The sequence below is a fragment of the Bactrocera latifrons genome, unplaced genomic scaffold (genome assembly GCF_001853355.1).
Source record: "Bactrocera latifrons isolate USDA-ARS-PBARC rearing strain unplaced genomic scaffold, ASM185335v1 scaffold_80, whole genome shotgun sequence".
NCBI lineage: Eukaryota > Metazoa > Arthropoda > Insecta > Diptera > Tephritidae > Bactrocera > Bactrocera latifrons.
This window is the reverse complement of record NW_017537490.1, coordinates 235,629-247,328: the sequence shown is the minus strand read 5'-3', so window position 1 is coordinate 247,328 and position 11,700 is coordinate 235,629. Positions and strand designations below refer to the sequence as shown.

Genomic DNA, 11,700 nt, shown 5'->3' with positions numbered 1-11,700 from the left:
CCGCGCACATAATTTAATGGAACTTCTTTGTTGAATAATTTCACTCATCGTAAAAACCGAAATTTAAACTAAAAAGGCTTACTATGTTCTATCCACAAAGATAAGTATATACAGATTTTTTTTTTTTTTTTGTATGTGTAGGGTGTCACGTGATAATAGTTGAGGAAAACCAGTCTTAGAAGATGTAGTGAAATTCAATGACACTCTTTGAAAAAAATATGCTCCAATTTTAGTATATCTTTCTAGGTTTATGAGATAGTAAGATGAGATATCTTACTAACCCCTTCCGAATACTCTAGGAAAGCGTTTTTCCCCTCCCTTCGTGGACTTCTCGAAATATTTCGCCAGTTGCGCTTAACTATATCCATGTCGTCGTCAGAAATCATACAGTTCGTTGTTTCATCGCCTTCTGTATTCAACGCTCACGTGGAAGGTTCCAAAGATCTTGAGAGAAATAGTACACTTCAAATGAATGCTTCCGAGTCCAAAGTAGCGCCTGTTGACAAAAGTAATTGTGTCCCTTATCTCCAAGCTTAGATTGATAGTGGTATTTATGATGGAGATAAACAAAGTTCTTCAAATTTATATCTACCCATAGTGATAAAGTTCCCAAGACGAGAGGAATATTTGCGTATGGCCACAAGGTGCTTTGTCTTGCCCTCATTGAACAAAATATCAACAACTTTTGTTTCTTTTTTTAGGCTGTGGACTAATCAAAATGGACTCTCGATATCAAAAATATTTCTTTGTGAGTTTAGGAATCATAATGTTCGGTAATTCTCAGGAATTAATCAAAAAAAAAAAAAACTATCGCAGATGTTCAAAAAAAATATATATTTTTTTTAAGAAAAATAATTAAAGACGCTATCATCCTAGCAATCTTAATGAATGTCTAATATCAAAATCATGACATCCGGCAGCATTAAATTCCCCCGTCATAAATGGTGGTTACCGCTACGAAATGTGAGACTGCCAAATATGCGTCGGACAAGAAAATGATCTGCAAGTCAAGTGCACCACAACTTTGTGACCACAAGCACTTTGTCCATTGCATGCCACATCCAAATTGTGGCATACACCTCACTTGCGGCGCCAAAAGTGCAGATAACCTAAACGCAATTTATGCTGATTGCTGTTGTTTTTGTAAAAGGTATTGCACTCGTGGCTATTGCAATTACAACAGCAACTACATACACACATGCAGCCACACATCTGTGAGTGTGTGTGTTTGATGCAGCAATTTTGTATTTTGTAATAAAAAGATTTAGACACCTTACGCCAGACCCAGACCCCGAGCTGCTGATACTTTGGACCACACTCCACTCTGTCGCTTGCTCGCATAGGTACACATGTTTTCGGTTTTGAGTGGCTGGCTCTCACTCTCTTGCTGCCCTGCGGTTGCACTTTCTGGTTTGTTGAGCACAAACCCAATTATTATTTTATTATCACGCATAAGGACATGTTATATTCCTGGAGAATCTGTAGAGATGTCGCACTTGCAGTCATGAGCTTTGTATCGTGCTCTTGCGCAGACATGTTTGTGTGCATAATTGTGTTGTTGTTGAGTCATATACTCTTCCATGAACCTATGTACGTACTTACCTAGCTGTATAATGGGTGGTTCGTATGGTATTTGGTTTTTCCGACTTCGATCCCAGCTTATCAACAAATTTGACCAGAGCCCTCAAAATTTCCTTATACTTTTGAAAGTCCTCGATCGAATTAACGTTTAGTTCATTGAGTTGTCAAATTTTAAATATTCCACTATTTTTTGGAGATYTTAGTCGACTCTTTCTCCGTAGAGGTTAATAGAAATGGAGGGATAGGAAAAACTCTCAGAGTGTTAAATCTGGCGTATWAATAAGCTAAGTAATGACTTTTGTTCGTGGTTTTGTTGTAGCCGGTAATGGAAGGTAGAAGTGTGGACGATCTTTGGTTTTCGCAAAACTTACCGCCATGTCGAAAACTTAAGCAAAAATTCGCCCACGGAACGCCAAGTTCGAAAATTATGTTATTAGCGGTCTCGGTATTTTCAAACAGCTACATTTTCAAGTCGTCGCCACAAAGYTCTGATATGTTAACAATAATCTCTTAACGAAGGGCCTGGCAAGTTTATGGCGTCTGTAAACGATGACAAAAATCCATGAGTTGGGCTTCCAATTGCTTCGAYATTCAYCGYATTCTCYAGCTCTAGCCCACAGCAACTATTTCCTGTTATCAGATCTCAAACGAATGCTGRCTATGAAGAAATTTTCATCGAACAAAAAGATGATTGGCGAAACTGAGGCCTATTGCGAAGCAAAGGAGCAATCGTACTGCAAAAATGATATCGAAAAGTTGGAGAGTCGCTGAAATGAGTGTATCACCCCTAAAGAGAACTATTTGGAACAAATTTGCCCAACAAAAGTTGTTTTACTATGGTAGATAAGTCCCCCTGTTAAGTTAATTTTGAAATCAAACCATTATATAAACCACCCTGTATACAGAGGCACGTTTATACTTAGATKTTATGAATGGCGGCAAATAAGTGACACTAAGTTGTTATTATGGTCTACTCAGTAATATGATTTCGCATGTTTTGTACTTAATCACTTGGTGATAATGTTTAAAAGGGGAATAATCACCAATTAAATGCACATAAGGGAGAGCATAYGCCCCCGTACTGCCGAGACGGAGTWGCACACTGGGAATGGGATCCGACACGTGAAAGACAGATCCAATGAAAATTTTCACAAAGTCTGGGAAGGTGAGGTCCCCCTTTGGAGGACGACCACTTTCAACACTTGTAAGGTATTGGTTTCAAATGTAAGGAGAATCTATCCGATAAGCAGAAGAAAACCAAAAATCCAATTGGACCTTACGACAGTTCCTTCAGTATCTAAATAAAGGAGCACACATGGGGTGTCAAATTAAAAGCAAATTTCCTAGAGATCCAGTAAGCTCCAAGTAACGGCTGTGYTATTCGCAAACAATAAGTAGATAAAGGTTGTGAAAATACCTCTCCGAAAAGGTCGCTGGCGTACGCCGATGATATTGATGGCCAATGATGGCCTCAACAGCCGCGCCGTTAGGTGTGCTAGTAAACGAAAGCAAGACGAAATATCTCTTGTCACTCGCGACTAGGCTACCACGTCACGGTTGACAGTCATAACTCCGAAGTCGTAGATAATTTGTCTATTTTGGAACCAGTATCAACACCGACAATAATKTCAGCCTCGAAATCCAACGCAGAATAACTCTTGGCAACAGGTGCTCCTTCGGGTCTGAGTAGGCAATTGAAAAGTAAAGTCCGCTCTMGACGYMCGAAAATCAAACACTGTAAGTCACTCATTACTAAAGTCCATGTAGAGATGCAGAGGCATGGAYGATGACAACATCCGATGGGTCGATGCTACAAGTTTTCGAGAGAAAAGTTCTGTGGAAGATTTATGACCGCAGTCGATGGAACGATGAGCTCTATGAGATATACGACGCCATTGACATAGTTCAACGAATAAAGAGACAGCGGCTGGCTAGGTCATGGCGTCTGTATAGTTGAAAATACTCCAACTATGAAAGTTTTCGACGCAGTACCCGCCAGGGAAAGCAGAAGAAGAGGAAGACCCCCACTTCGAAGGAGAGATTAGGCGGAAAAAGACCTAGCTGCACTAAGCCAATAAAGAAGACGAAGCGCGTCAAAACTTGATGAAATTCTTCAGATTGGACTACTATAGCATATAGTTACCATACAAACTGATCGTTCCAAATCAAGATACAACATTTCATGCTATAAGAAACCGTAACTGTGTAGGGTATTCAAGCTTCTGTGGTCGAAGTATATTTTTTGCTTGTTTCATTTAACTTATTTTTTACTTTTCTGTTTTCATTTACACTCTCTATCACTGCACACCTTGTGCGTCACTACTCGTAACACAATTCCCGCAGTTCTGTTCAATTAAATTCACTTGTACATTAAGTCAGCATTTTCCCTCCAACACGTTGCGCTCGCGCCCATACTTGCAATTTCACCTCTAACCTCAAACACTTTGACTGCAAGCTTTTGAAATGCTGGCGCAGCAACGAAACTTACGCTCTAACTGGCGCAATTTACAACTTAATCTCTGCTTTTTAGGTTTGCGGTTTTAATTTTATTGTTTATTTACCGTTACTTCAAGCTGCCACGCTGCGCTTCCGCATCGAGCAAGAGTCAACAATTCAGCAATTCAACTTGGCCAAGTGTAATGGCAGACTTATGCAAAAGCCACCGCCCTCACCTTMCCGGTTGTCTCTCGTTTTGTATGACGCTACTGCGTCAGCGAGCAAATAAAGAAGCCAACAAACGGAAGACAAACAAAAGTTGCGGAAGTTCAGATTGCACTCAGGTGCGTGGCGGAAGCGTTTTTATATGTATGTAGTTATGTACATTGCTAYTTAAGTAATAAATATTGATCACGTGAAGACAGGGGTTTAGCTACAAAAATAGTGTCCACTTCCATATATGCTCTGATATCAATTTGTCGCACTTTTATTTGTTGTCGTTCTGTTAGGTGGCAAGCAATCGATAGCAGAGTTCACCAATTGTATGTTAAAGCTTATCACATCTTCAAAATCTGCTGCAAAGCCAAGTAGGAGCGAAAAGCTGTTACAAGACACAATTATTAGGAATTGATTAGTTAGGTTTCGACATGATGAAATGAGCACCGAAGACAGTGAACACAGTGGATGTCCAAAAGAGAACGAGAGAGAAGAAAAATAAAGTGCTAAGACAATGGACCGTGTCACAAGTCAGTGAAAATTAAGTGAAAAATCCATGAACTGGGCTTCGAGTTGCTTCCGCATTCACCGTATTTTCCAKATCTGTCCCCCAACTACTATTTCCTGTTCTCAGATCTCAAAAGAATGTTCGCTGGAAAGAGATTTTCATCGAATAAAAACGTAATCGCACGAGCGAAATGTTATAGTAAGGTTGGAGGGTCTTTGGGTCCGACACCCGTTTGCAATGCAACACCACATTCTAGGGGTCAGTTTTTTCTGTATTTAGGTTTTAACCACAATCACCACGATTACTCCCCGAGGGGCCAGTCCACATGAGCAGGTTACTGCTCCCCGTGGTACCAGAATTAAGTATCCGGTCAGACTGCATTCTGCAATTATATGCACCCAATCGTCTACCCACGACCTATCAAAATGGTGCCTCGTAAGTAGAAAATCCAAACTCGGACAATATCTGAAGTCTGGGTTAATCTCAACAAACCCAATGTCCCGTCGTAAGTCACTCAGGTGCTAGGACAATTGTCCCAACGGTCTTGCAACCTGCACCTGACCCTATCATCTAGAATCCTCCTGCTCCCTAGATATACATCCCTCTCCACATCATCATCACAAATCAACGGAATGGCAGCCACAGCTAAAAAAAAGCGAAAATATTTACTGCATTATTATTACTTGGAGCACACATGTAAATTTTGAACTTATGTGTGATTAGCGCCATCTGCAGTGTGATAGCTTAGCAAATTATTTTTGTACTCTTTAACTTGTAGAATCACAATCCAAAAGCAAATGTCAAAAACAGCCGTCAAAAGTTGATTGTTTTCATTTCCAACTGCAGTGATTTGTTATTTTCTATGCTGTGTTGTGCGCTTAATTCGTTAAATTATTTATACGCAAATTAACATAAAAAGTGAAGCGTTGCGCATAATTTGAATGAAGCAATACGTTGTTGGTCGGAAAAAATGTGCAAGACAATAATTTAACCACAAAAGCTGTGCTGTCGAAAGGCTGTGTGTGTAATCTTATGTGTGCTTGTGCTGCACTGTGATTATAAAAAATTGAACCTTTGAAGCGTTTGCCAAACTCTGCGCTTGCAATTCTTATAAGCAAAAACTAAACAAAGGTAGCTTAAATAGTGAACAGATGGCTAATTGTGTGCATATTTTAAATGCCAATTGATTCTAATTTTATGAGCTGTTAATGCTAATGTAAATTTATACAAATAATGTACGTATGCGAATGCACGCACCTTAATATGCGTTGCAACGAGTGTTTTTGCCAGCTAATGTCCATTACCCATTTAGTAATTGTAAATAAACATTGCGCTAAGTGGCAATGAATAAAAATTTGTAGCAATTTATAGTAAATAGAAAAGCGACAAGTCCTTCACAGTTAACATTGTTGTGCAATATACCGGCTAATTTGCATTTTCAATTGATTATTATTTTCACATGTGTCATTTAATAATAAAAACAAATATTATTGAAGTTTATACATATATATGATATTTAAAGTGATTGAAAAAAAGTAAAACTCATTAAGTACAATTAAAAAAGAAAAAAAAAAACATATTATTTTCAGCGACTTCGACGTTATTAAAAATATATTCGCGAAACATTTATGTGTTACTTTGAAAACGAGCAGTTATCTACAGCTAAACGCCTGTGTATTCATATGTATGTAAATACTATAGCGATAAACATTCGAGATAAAAAAATTAATCATAACTATATAATTTATAATACCGTGGGATAAGTCTCCTCTATCCGTATTGTGTGAAAGATTAAAGCCCACCGTCAACAAACTGATTGGACCCTATCAGTGTGGCTTCAGACCTGGAAAATCAACAACCGACCAGATATTCACCATGTGCCAAAACTTGGAAAAGACTCGTGAAAAGACAATCACACATTACCTCTTCGCCGATATCAAAGCTCTGCTCTTGACAGCATGAAAAGAAGCTGTCTTTAGGCCGCGATATCTGAATTTGGTATCCCCGCAAAACTAATACGGCTGTATAAACTGTCATTGAGTAATACCAAAAGTTCCGTTAGGATAGGGAGAGACCTTTCCGATGCGTTTGATACCAAGCGAGGTTTCAGGCATTACGACTCACTATCGTGCGGCTTCTTCAATCTACCCCTGGAGAACATAATTCGAGCTGCAGAGCTCAAACGAGCAGGTACAATATTTTATAAGAGTGTACAGCTGCTGGGATACACCGATGTTAGTTCTGATTTCTAGTCATAGATAATTTCGTCTATCTTGGAACCAGCGTAAACACCACCAACAATGTCAGCCTAGAAATCCAACGCAGGATAACTCTTGCCAACAGGTGCTACNTAATAATAAAAACAAATATTATTGAAGTTTATACATATATATGATATTTAAAGTGATTGAAAAAAAGTAAAACTCATTAAGTACAATTAAAAAAGAAAAAAAAACAAATTATTTTCAGCGACTTCGACGTTATTAAAAATATATTTGCGAAACATTTATGTGTTACTTTGAAAACGAGCAGTTATCTACAGCTAAACGCCTGTGTATTCATATGTATGTAAATACTATAGCGATAAACATTCGAGATAAAAAAATTAATCATAACTATATAATTTATAATACCTTAAAAAAAAATCACTATGTGTAATTAAGTGGTTTAATTATAATTATTTATGATTTATCAATGAAATGATGTCATGGAAACTCATGTCTAACGTCAGGCAAGGCTATGGCACATGTAACTCTGTTCACTATTTCCTTATTTCTCTACTAAATTTAAAGAAAAAGTCATGACTCTACTCTTATTGCATCCATGAGCAATCTATCAATCTGACAAACTATAACCTATAGCAGAGAAGTTTTGATTAAAAAGATTGGCAGCGTGCTAATCCGCATACTATTGTTCTGAAAATAGTAACGTCGAACAAAAAAATAAGATATTAATTTGAGAATTGTTAACACGGAGCGGCAAACCTAAAACTGATGTTTGACTGTTGATCCAAAATGTGAAAACAATTACGATAGGAAATATGGAAAGCAAAAAAGCAAGCGCTAAGTTCGGCTGTAACCGAACATTCTATACTCTTGCTACTTGCAAGGATCAAACCCGTGAAAAAACCATCAGCTGCGAAGCTTACAATGCATTTTTTTTTTTTTTTTTCATTCTAAATTATTTTGAAGCTCATAGACTCATTTCGCAAGAATTTTATTAAAATAAATCTGAGATAAAATAGATATGATATAAACTCAACCGAAGTGCTAATATTTTAATATATGTATTAAATAATATATAGAAGTTTCATATAGCGTTCAGATTTGTATTTGCGTAAACCTATTTTAAAAATTTTTTTTAACTATATAAAAAATTATGATTTTATGAGTTGATGTAAAAAGCGTGAAACAGTGCATCGGAATTCATTATATTTGTGTTTCAGGATATTAGCCAAATGATATAACGGTTGAACGGTTTAAAGTAAAACGGGAATCATTACGTAGAACATTAGTTAGGCAAAGAAATGGAAGGTAGTGACTTTATTAATTTTTGACATGGCTGATGTATGCTTGAAAACTTACTTACAAGCAATTTTATAAATATAAAAAAAACAAAACTATTATATTATACTGTGTAGTAACATGTTGCAAGAGTAAAAAACTAAATTGTAAGATCCCGTGTACATATTTGTGAAATTTGTAAGCTTTCGCATTGAAAATGCGCCCAAAGCTGTTGATATGATTTGGCCTAGATACTTATAGTACATAAAGTAATAACTGAATGCTTATGTGTGGTGTAATATGTCATATATAATATATAGTACAATTTGCATGCTCGCATATGATTATTATTCGCGAAACGCCATATTTTAACAGTTCCATGAGAATCTTTATATATTCTTGTGAATGAAAATATATTCAAACATTTTGTATATTAATTTCGCTTATTTCTGCAATCGCTAATATGCATATACATATATTGCATTGTAATGTAAAATAGAGCGATATGTGCATATGTAGATTAAAGCACATAACATATGTACATGCATACATATCTACAAAAATACGAACAATAATTAAAAACTTCAAAAAAAAGGTATTATTAATTATGCAAGTGATTTAAAAATCGGTTCGTATTGATGACAATTTTAGTGTGGGTTACAAAACAAAAATAGAAAAGAAAACAAGTTGCTAAAACAACTGCTCTAACATCTGCTTTCAAACATACTCGCATTACCAAAGAACACATTGAAATAATACACAATGAAATTATGAAATTCTTATCAACAACTGCTTGACCGCAGTTAAACCAATAGCGCGTTGTACAAAACAGTGGTGTCGGCAACGTGCTTTTCAAGCATAAATAAGGAAACCAAAGCAGCATACAGTGGTGTGCAATAAAATGGCGATAAATGTATATGCTTTATTAAAATATATATACACTGAACAAAATATATTGAGTATGCAACACGGAAAAGTAAATGTCGAAAAGCAATACACCAGGAGATGGCGAACCCGCTTCCCCAATAGAAGACGATGGCGCAGACGTTCCATTGCCCGATGGGCGGGCAAGAAGTTCGAATGGCAATTATTCAGCTGAGAAATAAAAAAGTAGCGGGGGCCGACGGATGTCGGCTGTGAAGAACTGATAAGGAGCATGCATCAGCTTCTTTGTAAAATATGGTCGGACGAAAGCATGCCCAACGATTGGAATTTAAGTGTGCTTTGCCCAATCCATAAAAAGGCAGACCCCACAATCTGCTCCAACTATCGTGGGATAAGTCTCCTCTATCGAGCGTATTGTGTGAAAGATTAAAGCCCACCGTCAACAAACTGATTGGACATCAGTGTGGCTTTAGGTTTCGAAAATCACATTACCTCTTCTTCGATATCAAAGCTCTGCTCATGACAGCACGAAAAAAAGCTGTCTTTAGGCCGCGATATCTGAATTTGGTATCCCCGCAAAACTAATACGGCTGTATAAACTGTCATTGAGTATTATCAAAAGTTCCGTTAGGATAGGGAGAGACCTTTCCGATGCGTTTGATACCAAACGAGGTTTCAGGCATCACGACTCCCTATCGTGCGGCTTCTTCAATCTACCGCTGGAGAACATAATTCGAGCTGCAGAGCTTAAACGAGCAGGTACAATATTTTATAAGAGTGTACAGCTGCTGGGATACACCGATGTTAGTTGCGGCTACGCTGTCTAGGCCTTGTCGTTCGAATGGACGAAAACACTCCAGCTCTGAACGTTTTCGACGAAGTATCTGCCATAGGAAGCAGAAGAAGAAGAAGACCTCCACTTCGTTGGAAAGGTAGAGAAGGACCTGGCTTCGCTTGGAATATCCAACTGACGCCAAGAAGCGAAAAGAAGAACGATTCCCGCGCTGTTGTCAGTAATGATAAAGAAGAAGTTTAAGTAATTTAGGAGATATATACATGAAACTTGTTAACTTTTTCAAAATTTGTTGCCCATCCTTTGTACCAATTAAGAGTTCTATGTCTTAAATTAGTGCTTAGTTATGGCAATTTATAGGTTTTCGGTTAGTGTCGATTTGTGGGCGTGGCAGTAGTCCGATTGTACTAAGGAACCCGCATACCTAGTTTCATCAAGATAACTTTTCCCGTCATCCATCATTCATATATCTATAACCCTATATACATATATCTCGATTTGTTCTAGTTAATGCTATACATACAACCGTTAGGTGAACAAAACTATTATACTCTGTATYAACAGGTTGCAAGTGTATAAAAATCGACCCGCTCTACGGTGCAAAGATGCTCAGAGTTAATGATCACAACCAACTGCTCTCAAAGCAGTTTCTTCATTGATGTTTATCTTATCGAATACTCTTCTCCTTGTCGGTAAATTGCGCTAAGAGCCTCGTAGTACCGAATATCGCCGAAAAAGCAGTTTTAATTGCGGCGCGAAGTGCTTCAATAATWAAATATCATGACATACTAACGTCACACTATTTTAATGCATATCACTGTACTTAAATTTTCCATTTGGATAGAGCAATATATACATACATATACATATRTATGCRTATCATTGCTATAGATTCTTTGTGCTTCCCTACAATCATCCCGGGCCTTCCTTTTGTGATAGCAGTATGTTTTTAAAATAGACTTCTATCAAAGAAAACAAAAAGTTCCTTCGCTGGGCTTCAAAAAATCTGCGAACAGCTGCTTTATGAAACTCAATCTCGAATAGTGAGATAACTGTGCTGCTCCAGCAGCAATAACAACATTTTGTGACTAGAAGAAAATCTCAAGCAATTGACTGCCTCTCCCAGCTTTCCACATGCWTCGCACCATCCGGTTTTAATTAATTAGTTTAATATATATATACTAAATATGAATATGTATGCATGAAATTCGCTTAAAATGGATATGAGTCATTTACGTACACACGTACATATATCTCAGATCATTAGCGCCACTGATCTTTCGAACTTGCCATGCCCATACAACCGTGTGCGTCTCTGTGGCCRCACGTTTTTACTCTAAACAACAAATTAAGTGCTTATTCAATTTTGTTTAGATATAAATTATGACAGTTTTTGTTTGSCTCTCGGCTCAAATTTATTGCAATAGCGAAAAAACAACAATGTCAATGAAAATAACAGGCAGCAAAGGTGCTTGATTACAAAACAAACAACAATTATTGCTGTCGACAAGCTATTTAATTGCTTCCTCTCGCCGCCTGCGTTCAACGAAGGAAGTGTGTTGTTGCTGTAGACGCTAGTAGGGTTTTGAATGCTCAGTTTAACTCGATTGCCACTGGTCACTTAATGATTTTTGTAACCACTTAGTGGTTTTCAGACGACAGACGAATTAAATAAGTCATTGTCTCTTGGATTTCAAGGTTATCATCCGGGTTGAGAACTTTTTAATTCATAATTATATGCTTAGGATTACATTTTTTTATTTTAAAATTATAAAATT

General features: G+C 37.3%; 2 protein-coding genes across 6 annotated transcripts in view; one reads left to right on the top strand and one right to left on the bottom strand.

The window, feature by feature from the left end:
• Nucleotides 1-3,914, bottom strand: part of LOC108976845 (odorant receptor 85c-like) — a 24,864-nt gene extending 20,950 nt beyond the window's left edge. The window contains exon 1 of one of the 2 annotated variants that reach the window (XM_018946212.1): nt 3,871-3,914. The gene's annotated coding sequence lies outside the window, so the exon portion shown is untranslated. Of the gene's footprint in view, nt 1-3,724; nt 3,792-3,870 lie in introns of those variants that run through there. The other variant, XM_018946213.1, reaches the window with a different exon arrangement.
• A 1,678-nt stretch (nt 3,915-5,592) lies between these two features.
• LOC108976872 (transmembrane protein 135-like) overlaps nt 5,593-11,700 on the top strand; it is a 13,252-nt gene continuing 7,144 nt past the window's right edge. The window contains exon 1 of one of the 4 annotated variants that reach the window (XM_018946256.1): nt 5,593-5,761. The gene's annotated coding sequence lies outside the window, so the exon portion shown is untranslated. Of the gene's footprint in view, nt 5,873-6,400; nt 6,426-7,205; nt 7,306-11,700 lie in introns of those variants that run through there. The other 3 variants (XM_018946251.1, XM_018946254.1, XM_018946253.1) reach the window with 3 other exon arrangements.